The sequence below is a fragment of the Chamaea fasciata genome, unplaced genomic scaffold (assembly GCF_029207755.1).
Source record: "Chamaea fasciata isolate MVZ Bird 193981 ecotype frontalis unplaced genomic scaffold, bChaFas1.0.hap1 SCAF_2, whole genome shotgun sequence".
NCBI lineage: Eukaryota > Metazoa > Chordata > Aves > Passeriformes > Sylviidae > Chamaea > Chamaea fasciata.
The window spans coordinates 67,338,623-67,352,078 of NW_027094087.1; the positions used below are offsets into that span (position 1 = coordinate 67,338,623).

The window sequence follows — 13,456 nt, forward strand, 5'->3', positions numbered from 1 at the left end:
TTTATTAATGCCTTGCTAAAAAGCACTGATGTAACTGCTCAGCACTGTTTTCCTTTTCAAATAGGGAGAAGAAAATCCCAAGCTCTGTCATCATCAGCTGGCTTGTGTCCAATAATTCCAAATTAATTTATGTGATCAAGAACTGGGCGTTAACTTCTCTTAAATGTCAGGAGAGTATGTAAGAAAATAAAACCAATCAGTCAAAGTGGTGCAGCTCTATACCCTGTACTGGTGGGAGGAGTGGGTGAGATCACCGGTTCCGCAAAGCTGAAGTGACCAGCTGACTTCTTTGTCTGCTCGCCTGTGTGCTCTCCTCTGGCACAGCAAGAGACAGCCACTGTTCCCTGCTACTTTGTGAATAAGGGGCTTTCCCATGGAGCCCCTCTGCACATGAAGCTCAGAGACCTGGTGACAGTTTACGTCTCCCTAATTTTATTTTTTTCTTACACCTCACCTGTAGAAAAAATCTGGTTAATTAATGAGAAGAGTGATGCACAGCTTTAATTCTCATTGTTATGACTCTGAGCAAGGCCCCGTGAGAACACTGGAAGTAATTACGTTATATTTCCTTCTGGTTTAGCTACCAGGCCTGGATTTGTTCACAGCAGAATTTACAAGGATTTCTTACTGTCTTTAAGACTGGCATTCATCCTTTATGTCTTGGAATAATTTAGGATGTGTCATTTCAATTCTGAAGAACAGATTTGGACATTTATTGCTGAGCTACTTTCTATGAAAAAAGAATTACACCTCCTGGATGTTTTCAGTTTTTTCTCCTAAAGTTTCATGTGTCCATACTGCATTGTAATGAATGACTTGATTTTGCGATTTCTTTATTCAAGACCAAAAGCAGTTGATTTTAATTTATTTATAATATGCATTTTTATTATTTGTCTTCAGAGTGATAAAAGGCACAATACAGTAGGTTAACACAAAATGCTACAATCTTAATTCTTAAAATATGAGTCACACTTCTATATATTGTGTGTAGTAAAACAAGATTTCATTTTTCATGTGCCAAATAGACTTCTATTTAAAGCACAGCTATGAGAAGATATGCTATCATTCAAAATTCAGCTTAGTTTTGGATTGTTAATCTAAAAACCATCTAAATGAATTAATCTAAATAAAACAATGAAAGAGGAGTTGTGCCTACTTGTAACTGAAAGTCTGTTGTGATTTCCTCAGTACTTTGAGGAAACACCAGTCAATGAGAATTCCTCAATAGCTCCCTTCATTTCAGCTGGAAAAGAAAATATTTTTAAGCATCTTCAGTTAGAAACTGCAGAGAGGGGCTTAATACACTGTAGTTACTCTGAATTAAGATTAAAATGTTGTTTGATAGCCCCTGGCTTTTTTTAGTAGCAATTATTCTGAGTGCATGATAATACTTGTAAGTGACTGTGTGTGCTTTAAGCTCTCCACTCCTTGATATGCTCTTGAACTTGTGCCATTTTACAAGGGGCACCGAATCAAAGGTTTTGATGGGGTGACAGAGGACTGACATTATAAAATTAACGTGTCCTGAATTACTATCCAAGAATCACAGACAGTGTATATTTTTAGTTACACTCATTGTTAACTTACATTAAATACACTCTTGCCTTATTAAAATGCTGTTAGGGCTGCTACTTAATAATTCACTGTGATTTTATGATGGTGTATGCTAAATATTCTAAGACATTTTCAGTTATGAACTAGTTCAATAGGAAAGGATTGTATCAACCTAATGTATTACTATATAAGTGGTATTTGCAGTGTTGTTTACTGAGTATTGTCAGATACTGGTCTATTTGGTTGTATAATACCATTAAAGTTTATGATATCCAAGACTCCTAAGAGAAATTTGATTTTGAGACAATTAAACATGAATATGTTCATGCATGTGCACACCTGTGTATACAGAGCTCATAATGAATTGCTGTCAATACATTTTAGTTACCAAGAGAGAGACTGAGAGACCAGCATGCAGAAGCTAAGCAAGACACATAGATAAACAACTTTTTGCTTTAGATAAGTCTTCAAATTCTAAAAGTGTCCTACAAGCAGCTCTGCATCTAAGATGCTTACATTTTAATCAAGTGCTGTCAAATTTTTTGATGACTAAGGGAGAGATTACCCTATAGCTGTTTACTCAAGATCCAATGGCAAATAAATCTTACAGTGTTAAAGGATGATGGAAAATTATCTGAGAACCATTTGAGAATTCTTTCATGCTCTGCCAGTTTGATGGCCTAATTTGAGTAATGAGGAAATTTTTTATGCCCTGTATATATATTCTGCAAATACCTGGGTTGCAGATTTAGCACCACTGCAAGGATCGAGTTTTCTACTATCTGTGATAAATATATACTAGAGTATATGCCATTATTCTGTTGAGATCAATGGAATTTTTCTCTTGGCTTTACAGCAGCCAGGATCTCACTCTTGATGCTTATCACTCATGCTTGACCTTGCAGGCAAGGAAGTCATTGCAATTTAGAGTGCCTCAAAAAAGAACCTGTGCCACATGACTATTGGGCTGAGTATGAAGACAGTCTTTATGTGTCAGAAAGGCAAAGATATACTTAATGCATCTGAAAGGCTTTAAAGTCAGATTTCTGTATCAGATCACTGTGTTTACAGAGCAGGAGGAAAGCTGGGCATGTCTGGATTTATCCCACATGTTGACTCACAGCTATCCTTTTCAGAGCCAAAACCACTCCTAGTAACACTTCCAGTCACCAACAGCAACTGCCAGCCAGCCAGATAACAGCAGAGGTAAACTTCCAGTCTGCTTTAGCCTGAAACTTGAATCTTGGTGGAAAAGGGATTTTAGCTGTTGGAAGTAGTAACTGCAGGCATATCAGGCATCCTCTATTCCGTGGTCAAGTCTTCAAAGGCTTTGTGAGCAGTGGAAGTTTTTTGCATCTGGAAAGCTCTCCTGAGCTTACACTCTTCGCTGCCAAAATTGGTAAGTCCATGTTGTAGCAATAAGCTTGCCTGAGGAGCTTAAAATGGGAATTAATTTGAAATCAAAAAAGAGATCATCTGTGCTTGACTTGCAGTGTTTTCCATATAATCTCTGTTTAATTTACAGGTAGAATTTCCCCTGTACTCCTGTCTTGTTTAATGTGGGCTCTGACTGTCCTGAAAAGTCCTTTCTCCCTTCTTATTTCAGAACCAATATGTAAATTCTTTAAGTTGCCATCCTGAAACTGTTCAGTCATGTACCTAGACTACTAAAAAGTCCCATTGATACGAAATCCAGTCTCTAAATATCTAGCAGATTTGGAGTAATGGGATAAATTGAATGCATGCCAGTATCTTCTGACACTATTTCAAGCAGAGATGTTAGTGAATGTAGAGACAAGAACCTCTTAAAGATGTGTTTAACAATTCCTGTATTTTATTTAGGAATTCATCACCTTTCAGTTGTAAGTGAAGGATAAGTGACACTCTTTTATTATATTGCAAGGAGATTTTCATGCTATTTAACATGTGTCTTCCCTAAAAGATGACCATAATTAAAAAGATTGGGATGACCACCGTACGAGGGAAAAAGGACTAAGCTAGACATTATTTGTCCTATGGAAATTTTTTTTTTAAACTATTTTCAAAAATCTTTGAGGAAGTACACAGTATCCCACTGCAGGTTTAATTTAATGGCAACTGGCACTGAATTCCTCAAGACCTTTCCACAAACAAAGGTTTTACTTTATCCTTGCATTTATATCTTGACCTGTCTAACCTTCATTGTGCACGTCATGGACAAACTTCCTTCAGGCATATGGACAGTAGGTTTATCCACCTATCTGATACTAGCTCTTTGAGTATAGCCTAGCATTTGTTCCTACAGAATTTAGAAAATGTGTTTGAAATAATTTAATCTAACTCACTGAATATATTTACCCAGTAGAGAGAAGATTATATTATCTTGGAACTGGAACAATAGTCTTAGTTACCCCCAAGCTTCAACAGGTTTCAAGTTTGGTTCAGATTTTGACTTGCATTCCATCAGTGTGAATGCTTGCTCTGGCATCTGAGCCGATTGGCTGAGTCACCTCAGGCAGTTGAAATCTGCTTCAGTTCCTAAAATTGGCTTGAGATATGAGTTGTCTGGCCTCTTCTTTGGTAAAAGATGGGCATAGATACAGAACTTGGGCAAATATGCATAATGAAATCGAGCAACTTATTGGTAACCATCAATGTTCTAGTGAAAGAAAAAAAATAGAAGAATTTGGAAGAAGTGAAAATGAAACAGGTTAGCAGTCACAAATGAAATAGCGTGTCATGAACTCTAAATAAAACCAGAGACATCCCTTGCTACCGTACCAGTTTCTTAAGCCAGACTTTTCAAGCACTGCTGACAGTACTGAAAGGGTGAGGGATGACTAGGTCAGGCTCTTTTGAGGCTGCATAAATCATGACTATGTCCTTTGAAATGGGTGCTCTTACACCATTGATCTTGGAAGTGAGATGAGAAGGCCTGGATGTCCCATGTGACCATGAATGCTTGGACCATAACTGCTGTTGTGTGTCTCACTTCTGCTTTGTGGTTTCCAGTGTAATGCCACATCATTCCTCCTCATTTCTGTGGGCTTTCACTGCAGTTGCATATGGACTTTCCTGGAGCCAAATTTTCCACAAGCAACATAATATTTAAAATATGGCCACCATCCAAAGCTAAATATTGTTCCAGTTCTCTTTCCTGAGATGAAAAAAGAACCCAAAAAACATTATGATAAAGAGTCTCCTAGAACTGTCTGATAAAAGGACAAAAATTAGGGTAACTTTTCTAGCTCTGATTTTCTTGTTGCATAAGCAAGTGAAAGGAAAGCACTACATTTCTATTTTCACTATTTTATTTGCTTAGAACCTAGAACAAGGAAATGGCAGCAGACAAAATCAGCAGTATATGTTCAACATAAAATTTTGCAAAACTGCAATAGCAATAGATGAAAGATTGCTATGTGTGTAATTTCCATGGAAATATTTGAAGAATAGCCAACAGAAATGTATCTGAGCACTCTGAATAAAGGTATCCCAAAAGTTAAAGCAAGAAAATTAAAAATCAATTTTAAGAAGACTAAGGTTAATATTTTCTCTTATTCTTGCATGAAAGAAGAGAGTATGATAGAAACCTCCCAAAAAATGAGTGGATTTTAGCTGCCATTTCTCCCTTCTGGGATCTGTCACGTTTGTTGAGAAAAGCGCTTCCATTTGTTGTGCTGAAGGGTTGATAACGGGTATTATTTTCATTGCTCTGTTTCCACCTAGTGCTCAAAGTGCACATTGCACCAAGCTGCGCGTACGTTCTAGAATCCAGACCGGCAGATTTTCAGGGAATCTGCAATACGAAAAAGCAAATGTAAGATTAAATACCACTTTCATAAAAAGCACCAGTTCCCATAATAAAGTCTGTCAACTGTCTATATGGTCTTCGCTGCATGATCTGTGCAGAAACAGGAGTGTCTGTTATTTGGTTTAATTCTTAGAATCCTCCTCGTGGATGCATTTTTTTGTGGTAGGTTCTCTTGTTAACTGAAGATAAATGAATGCATGTGAATAAAAAGGACCACACCACAGTAATTGAGAGACATCCATTACTCTCACAGGTAACTGCTGTTGTGTGTCTCACTTCTGCTTTGTGGTTTCCAGTGTAATGCCACATCATTCCTCCTCATTTCTGTGGGCTTTCGCTGTGCTTTTCACGGGTGTGCTCAGAATGGAGTCTAGAAAGGGACAGCTGAGACACCTGGAAACTCTGAGCTGGACTCATCTGGATGGTCTTTCCCCATCTAGCTCAGCTTATAAAATACCTTTAACATTTTATGACAGTGTCCTGGTTTAAAAAGGCAGGTGTCTGCTAAGGAAGGCAGGAGCCGCCCTTGAAATGGAGAATGTAAACCCTCTCACCTCTGAATTATAATTTTGAAATTAAGGGGCTCTCAGACAAAGATATGGCAACAGGAATAATAGTTCTTTACTAGAAAAATTTTAAAAAACCGTAGCAGTACAAAAAAAGCAAGCAAGCACAAAAGAAAACACTGACAAAGAACTTTTTAGTAACACAACTGGAGGATTCAAAAACTTGCAGATGGTTGCAGGATGAAAAAAAGAAGAGATTTTGTGATGGACTATGAAATCTGTATTTTTTTCTAGAGGTTGAAAAGAGCTAAAGACACAATGTGTGGATTTACCTTGTCAAATGTAGCAGGAGGCTTATAGACAGATACAAGAATACACACACAGGACAAGCGATGTTTTAAATTGCTTTCAGGTTCTAAGACAAAATTTTTATGGTATATAGGCTTATAAAAAGCAAAAGAGCTAAATAACGCTTAGCTGTACCACAGGCACCATCTGAAACACACAGGATGGTTATTTCTCCTGGTGTCTGACGTGTGGGAAGATGGAACCTCCTGTTCCACAATTTGTAGTTTGAATATTTTCTTTAGTAAAATGGCTTGAGCTCCTGCTTTTCCCTTGTGCTTTCTCTTTGAGCGTGTGCAAAATATGAATGAGTTAATGCCCAGACTAAGAAACTGCGATGTCCTTGGTTTTGGAGAGTGCAGTTAACCTCTGATTTAGCAGGCAGGAGGCAGCACGGCCATGGTCACCTTTTCCTGGGTAAAAGCAGGGTACCAATCACAAATGAAACAACATGTCATAAACTCCAAATAAAACAAGAGAGGCCCCTTTGTACTACACCAGCTGTGGTAACATTTGTTTTATAATAAAGCTTCTGCATCTCCTCTGGTTTATTAAGTGCCCAGCACTGACTGCTGTGTTAGGCCACCCTGAAAACCTGTATTGCACTAAACTCCTTTTAGGTCTTCTGGATACTCCTCTCCCAGTTTAGATCTGAGGCAGGCACCAAGCTATTTGCTTCAAGCCATGCAGATACCTCTACAGAGGCAGATATGTATTTCAGTAGGGAACTCTGAATCAATGACCTGCTTGCAGTATTAACATTTTTCTGGGTAGAGTCAACAGGAGGGCTAAGAGTTTTTTATGGTTCCAGTTTTAGATTTAAATTTAATTTTACAGCTTGTTTAAGCTTTCAAAAGATTAAGTGCATAGGATTGTATAGGTCAGCATTTTTCTAGCAGAACCTCCTGGTTAAAATACTGTATCTTTTTTACCACTGTGATACATTGCTATTAACTCTGAGCTACAAAGTAGTTCAAGTTTACACCAGTTTCTGTTATGCAAACTTCTTGCTTGAATAGTAAAATCAAAATTTATTTACAGTTAAATTCTCCTTATTTGTGAAATAATATTAATTAAATAGTGCTTTTAATGGAGAATGCATGGGGGGGGGGGGGTGTGTCTAAGTGAACAGTACCATTGTATTATACTGTTGCTACCTGAACTCCCCACTCCTGAAAGAAAGTTTCCTGCATTGGAGCATAGATTTGCTTTGGTTTGAGTCCTTAAATGATCTGGCAGGAAATGCAAACTAGGGAAGGGATTGCTGTGGATGTAACTCTGCAGTACAGAAGGCAGCTCTTGAAGAGGGCAGGGTCTGTATGTGGGGTCTGCGAGAAAGTTGGAAGTTCCAAACCCCTTTGGAAGCAGCTGTTCTCATCTTGGATCATAGTAAGGTGAGGGGCTGTTTTGTTCTCTGCAGTTGCCCAGTCAGGGGAAGATCAGCTGAGTCTTTTTATTAATTTCAGACAGAGTGTGTCTTTCCAAGGGCATGGAACATACGAATTTGTTACAGGAGAAAAAAGTGCTCCCTGTGTCTGAAAGCAACTATAAACTGATGCAAGCAGAATAAATTAATTTTTGAAAGCATGGGAAGCCTCAGTATTATCCAATATAATTAAAATTAATACTTTTACTTCTAAAAATATTTTGTAATAATATGTTTAGTATTTCTTGCCCTATCATCCTTCAAGGAACTGCTCTTGGCAAAATAAAAGCTTATTTCCTTGGAGGACTGTGTTTATGTAAATGCTTAATGATTGTGATTAAATTAAATTAGCACTATGTCTCCTCTTCAGACTTGTCTATATAGTCCTGTCCTGTGATCTTTGCACTAATGAGTATTCGGATGAAAATATGGTTTGGGTTTTTTTGAGACAGAGTGCAGAAAATTAAATCAATTAAATCAATTAAATAAATTATCACACTTAAAAATGAGGGCTAAACCTGCTTCAGTATTTTTAACATTTCAATGGCAATATCATCGCTTAAGTCACTCTTTTCTATTGCAAAGACTGTTAGGAAGAAATGCAATGGGCACACTGGATTAGACCTACTCACCATCCAGGACAGTAATTTGTTTCTGATGGAGCCTGGAGGGAGATGCTTCAGAGGAAGGTGCAAGGACCTGCAGTCAGAAGTAAGGGCACTGCTCTTCCTCTAATATTAAAGTAATAAATCTGTCCATACAGCTTGAGCAGCCCCCTGAAAATTCATCCTGCGGTGCCAGAAATAATGAATAAACCCTTCACAGATTTTTCTGTCTATTGCACTGAGTGATTCTGAGACAGGGCAGAAGCTCTCAAGTCTGATCCTTGTTTGACGCTTCAGTGTAACAAAATGGAATGGCTGCTGTGACTTGAAGGCACTCCATGGGGCTGGGAGGCAGGGGCAACAATAGCCGCAGCAGATCCCAGTCCAAGACCTGTAACAATTCACACCTGGACATACCTAGGCATATTTACTGAATATCCTTATCTACCCAGAGAGGCGAGCAGACGTTTCCTTGTGTCTGTTACAAGGGAATCACCTAATCCCCTATATTTGGTGCTGCTTTGTGATGATCTCAGAACTCGCACTTTTCTTGGTCTTAATCTCAATTTTCTCCCTGAATTTATAGGTAGAATTTTCAAAGGTCTCAACAATAATATTAAAGAAGTTCAAGGGAGGTCAGACATAACCTGAGGATATGTGACCTCACCACACCAGTGATGTGTCTGCCACTTACATTCAAAGCTGAGTCAGGCCATTTCTGCCTTAAATAATGCACGGAGCCAGAGATCTCTGGTCATGGAGCCACCTGAAATTCCCTTTCCCTTTGTGCAGTCACCTAGGAGTGGTTAGTGCAGAATTACTGAGGGCAGAGTATGTCTTACATCTGGCTTGTAGGTGCCTGCAAGCATTCTGAACTCTACTCATCTGGAACCGGAGACAGGTGTGTGTCCACCACCATTTCCTCAAGGTACTGACTAAGGACCACTCGATTAACTAAAAATTGAGGAGTAAGTAGTACAAGGGACGTGTGGCCACCTCGGGATCAGATACTCTTCATGAACAGCCCAGGGGCCAGAACTGAGACTCCTCCCAAAAAGTTGGCACACTTTTCAGAACAACTATAGAGAAAGTTTGTCATGTGGAACTTTCATTTTGTACATGACCATATTTAAGCTCAGTAAACTACTATTTATATGACACGTACATAAAATATACTGTGGGATTAAAACACATAAAGTACTGCTTAAAGTTTCCCTCATCTGCATACTATCTATGAAGTCTGCTTCTACTGTGTGATCACATATTTACCTGAATGCATATTCTGTCCCTTGTTGATAATCAAAGCAGTTGAGTATTTTACCTTCCATAGTACTACTGCTAATGAGATACAGTATATCTGTACTCAGATTAGCTTGGATGTTCATCATGGAGCAGCTTCTCTAGTACCTGCGCAAAACTGCAAGTGATTAAATACCTTAGTGGAAATGCTGCAATAAAACATGCCTATTTATTATGTTAATCTCCTTTGCTTCTAATAAAAATTTATGCTCACATTTAAACATCTTCCTCTGTATGAATTTTGGATTTTGGGATTCTAATATTCTTTCCTTTTTACAAACTTTTTAATAGTAATTTCTATTCTGTCACAACAGAAGAATGAAAATAAATCAGTAAATTTTAGTAATTACAAGAAATTATTTAGAAGGCAGTAGTGAAAATGGTTTACATTTCATTGACTTTATAATTATAGAGTTGCTAATGTATGGGTGATTACCTCCTTCCTTCTTGTTTGTGATTAAATGAAGGGTTCAAGGAAGCCCTTAATTTTTTTCTACATGGTTGTCAGAGATGCGATGTGGCAAGAATGGGAGAAAATGAGGAAGGAAGCAGGTTAATGCTGTCACACGAAAAGAAGATGTATATAATTAAAGAGAGAAAGCACGGGCTTCTTTTCAAAGTTATTAATTCTGGCTTGGTCTTCCCTCTGGGGTAGTAGCAATTTACATGGTGTACATGCTGCTTAGGGAGAAGAGAAATTGTCTTTCATCACAAGAAGCAGGGCGGTCTGTGCTTTAGATGGTTGAATCTAATCCGGTAAAGCCACTAGTGCTGTGTGCCAGGGCTTAGTACTGATGGTGTTCTCCATGTTTCTGAGTGATCTGGATGAAGGAGCACCGTGCACCCTCAGCAGGTCCACAGATGATACAAACTGGGCAGACTGACTGCTGTGCCAGGGATTGTGCCACCATTCAGAGGAACTTTGACAAGCTGGAGAACAGGGCAGGGAGGAATCTCAGCTTCAGTAATGGTAAAGGCAAACCCTTATATCTGTGGAGGAATAACCCCAAACACCTGTACCTGTTGGGGACCCACTGGCTGGAAAGCTGCTTTTCTTAAAAGGTCCTTGGAGTGAAAGTTTTGAGGAAATGGAAAACCAGATGACCATGAGCTACCAGCACACCCTTCATGGCGAGAAAGGGCAGCAGCTTCCTGGGCTACATTAGTAAGAGAATTGCTAGCAGGGTGAGGAAAAGGATCCTTTTTCTCTTCAACATTCTTGAGGCCACATCTGGAGTACTGTGTCCAGTTCTGGATTACCCAGTACAAAAATGATATGGTTTACTGGAGTAGTCCACTGCAGTGATGATTAAAGTACTGGAAGCACATTTGACTACTTTGGAGGTCAGATGGCCTCTTTTGAACCTAAAGTTCCTGTCATTCAAATCCCATCCTCAAATTTTACTCTTCTCAGCAGTGCCTGAAAGATATCAAAGACCATTAATATGAAAAAAACCAGTTGGTATCAGATGAAGTTACTCCATATGGAAAAGGACATGAATTGGTAATAATTGGCAAATTACCCATATATATCAAATTATATTTTTACTAACCTTTCCCATATGTATGCACGTCAAGATCTGAACAAAGTGTGATTTGTAGATGGGAGAAAAGCTAATGCGGTATTTCAAGAAAATTTGGACATCCTCAAAAAGGCCACAGATTGTTCCTTCTAAGTGTTAGAAAGTCCTTTCAATTGTCCTTCTCCTGTGGGAGACCTCTTGTATTAAAAACACTGTGGCTGTTTGGCCAGGGAAATTACTTATATCAATCACTAATAACAAAATTACTGAATTTAGAGAGAGCTTAAAATATTGGTATTGAGGGTTTTTTTGTTCTAATAGTTACAAAATTAAGGTGCTAACTTGAAATAGCTGGTTTCCTGACTGATGTAAACCACCCAATCACACTCTGGCAATGGCATGGACTTGGCCTACCTGGGATATTTTTGTTTTCCACATGTTTTGCTTCTGTTCTTTTGATTATGAGACTTGAAATGAATGAAATCTTGATGTTTGGTGATCTGACCAAGGCAATCTAAGGGACTAATTGGAGAACACAGCCAAGAGCAGGACAGGCCAGGCACTATAAGAACATCTGTGGACGGCAGAGAGAAGGAATTCTGCTGACCTGAGATATTTTAGAATACGTTGTTTTATTGCATGGGTTGTGGGTAAAAAGGGCCTTGCCTTCAGCCACCAGCCTCGGCTGGAGGGAAGTCCCAGAGAGAGCGAGAGGAAGAGCAAGGGGGTACGAGTTAAGAGAGAAGGGAGCGAGGGAGCCAGGTGGCAGGGGTCAGAGAGCAGGGGGAAGAGGTGAGAGCAGGGGGAACAGGTAAGAGCAGAGCGAAGAGCAAGGAATTGAGAGGAGGAAGTAAGAGTGAAAGAAGTAAGAGAGCGAGGTCCTTGTTACAATGTATTATATCTCCTTTTGTGATGAATATTCTAATTTACAGTGACCAACCAATACAAGACACAAAATCCTATAGAATCTACATATAGCCTATAAGAACTACTACATTACCATACTGTGTTATATTTTAAACTCTAAAAACTACTCTTTAGACTTTTCTGTTTTGCTACATTGACCTTTGGATCCCTTAGCCAGCAGAAAGGTATTGTTCAATCAAAAGGGATTCTCCTTCAGCTGGCTAGGCTATTGTTTTCAGGTTATATAGTAACTAAGACTCGGTATCCTACAACTCAAAGTAAGCTTCTATTTCTATTTTGATTCTAGGTTTCATATTTTCAGAATCTTTTGCTACACAATCATATTTATAAGGTCTCCCTGATCCATCTTCCCCAACAAGGCACAACTGTTACTTTTGGTGGGAATGTGGTGCTAGATCAGTTTAAACTGATAAAGAAACCGCACCCTTGCTGTTCACTGCAAAACCTATTGTCAACACCCATTTAATGGATCAGTGCACTGTACAGTTAGATTAATGATAGAGATATGGATTCATCACAATCTCTGAGGTGTTTCCTGAACACGTAGTCCTGCAGTGCTAGCTTTGAGTATTTAGGAGGCTGGCCTTGCAAAACACTGAGAAAAAATTGTATTGAGAGGCTATAACTGCCCTTGCTCTCATGCCCGAACTTCTGAGTATTGCTTGTTTATGGCATTGTCTTCAAATCACTTGGTTCCACTTTTCTCATCCTCTGTGTTTGCCTTTATTTGCTCCTTCTTCAGCATCATTCAGATGTTAATCTATCCCAAAAACAAGCCATGTGGATGGAACAGCTGATATGCCATGCATTGTTCATGACATAGTTCTCATGCAACATCACTGCTCATCCTGTCTCTCTTCATTTGATTGCAGTTTTTCTAAAGTGTACAATTTTGGGGTGAAGAATTTTTTATTTTTTATGCAAACATGCCTGCCACTGCTTAAAACCAGGATACATTAATCTTCGTGTACAAGGATACTTGTAACCTTGTAACTTGTTCTTGAAATCCTCCATGAGCACTGCCATGGAGGATTTGCATTGTCAGTACATGAAATCGGACTGATCTTTGACCTTTGAGATCCTCTCTTCCTTACTTCCATTTTCTCTTTGACATATTTTCCCTTCATTTTTATTTCAAATCCTTTTCAGTCACTTTGATATTTGCTTCCAAATTTCAGTCTCCCTCTGCTCTGTGTCTTCCAAACAGTGGCACTTGCAAGTCACAACTCCACACTGCCGTTTTCGTCGACTAAGTGTTGTTCTGGCAAACAATGATTTGTGTGCATGCCATGGTGCTCCCTTATTACCTTTGGAAGGGGGAATTCAAAATATGTATTTACTCAAATAACTAAATACTGAACAGGCTTCCCGGGAAGAGGTCATGACACAAAGCCTGCCAGAGTTCAAGAAGTGTTTGGACAATGATGTCAGGCACAGGGTGTGGTTCTTGAGGATGTCCCATGCAGGGCCAGGAGTTGGAC

The 13,456-nt window shown here is 38.9% G+C and overlaps 1 protein-coding gene and 1 long non-coding RNA gene across 2 annotated transcripts in view; one reads left to right on the top strand and one right to left on the bottom strand.

Annotated features, from left to right (window-relative positions):
- The first annotated feature begins 2,876 nt into the window (after positions 1 to 2,876).
- SCEL (sciellin) overlaps positions 2,877 to 13,456 on the top strand; it is a 69,422-nt gene continuing 58,842 nt past the window's right edge. Inside the window, exon 1 of the mRNA XM_066176332.1 lies at positions 2,877 to 2,953. The gene's annotated coding sequence lies outside the window, so the exon portion shown is untranslated. The remainder of the gene's footprint in view (positions 2,954 to 13,456) is intronic.
- Positions 4,107 to 13,456, bottom strand: part of LOC136285306 (uncharacterized) — a 78,349-nt gene continuing 68,999 nt past the window's right edge. Inside the window, exon 4 of the long non-coding RNA XR_010719419.1 lies at positions 4,107 to 5,329. This is a non-coding gene — a long non-coding RNA (uncharacterized lncRNA). The remainder of the gene's footprint in view (positions 5,330 to 13,456) is intronic.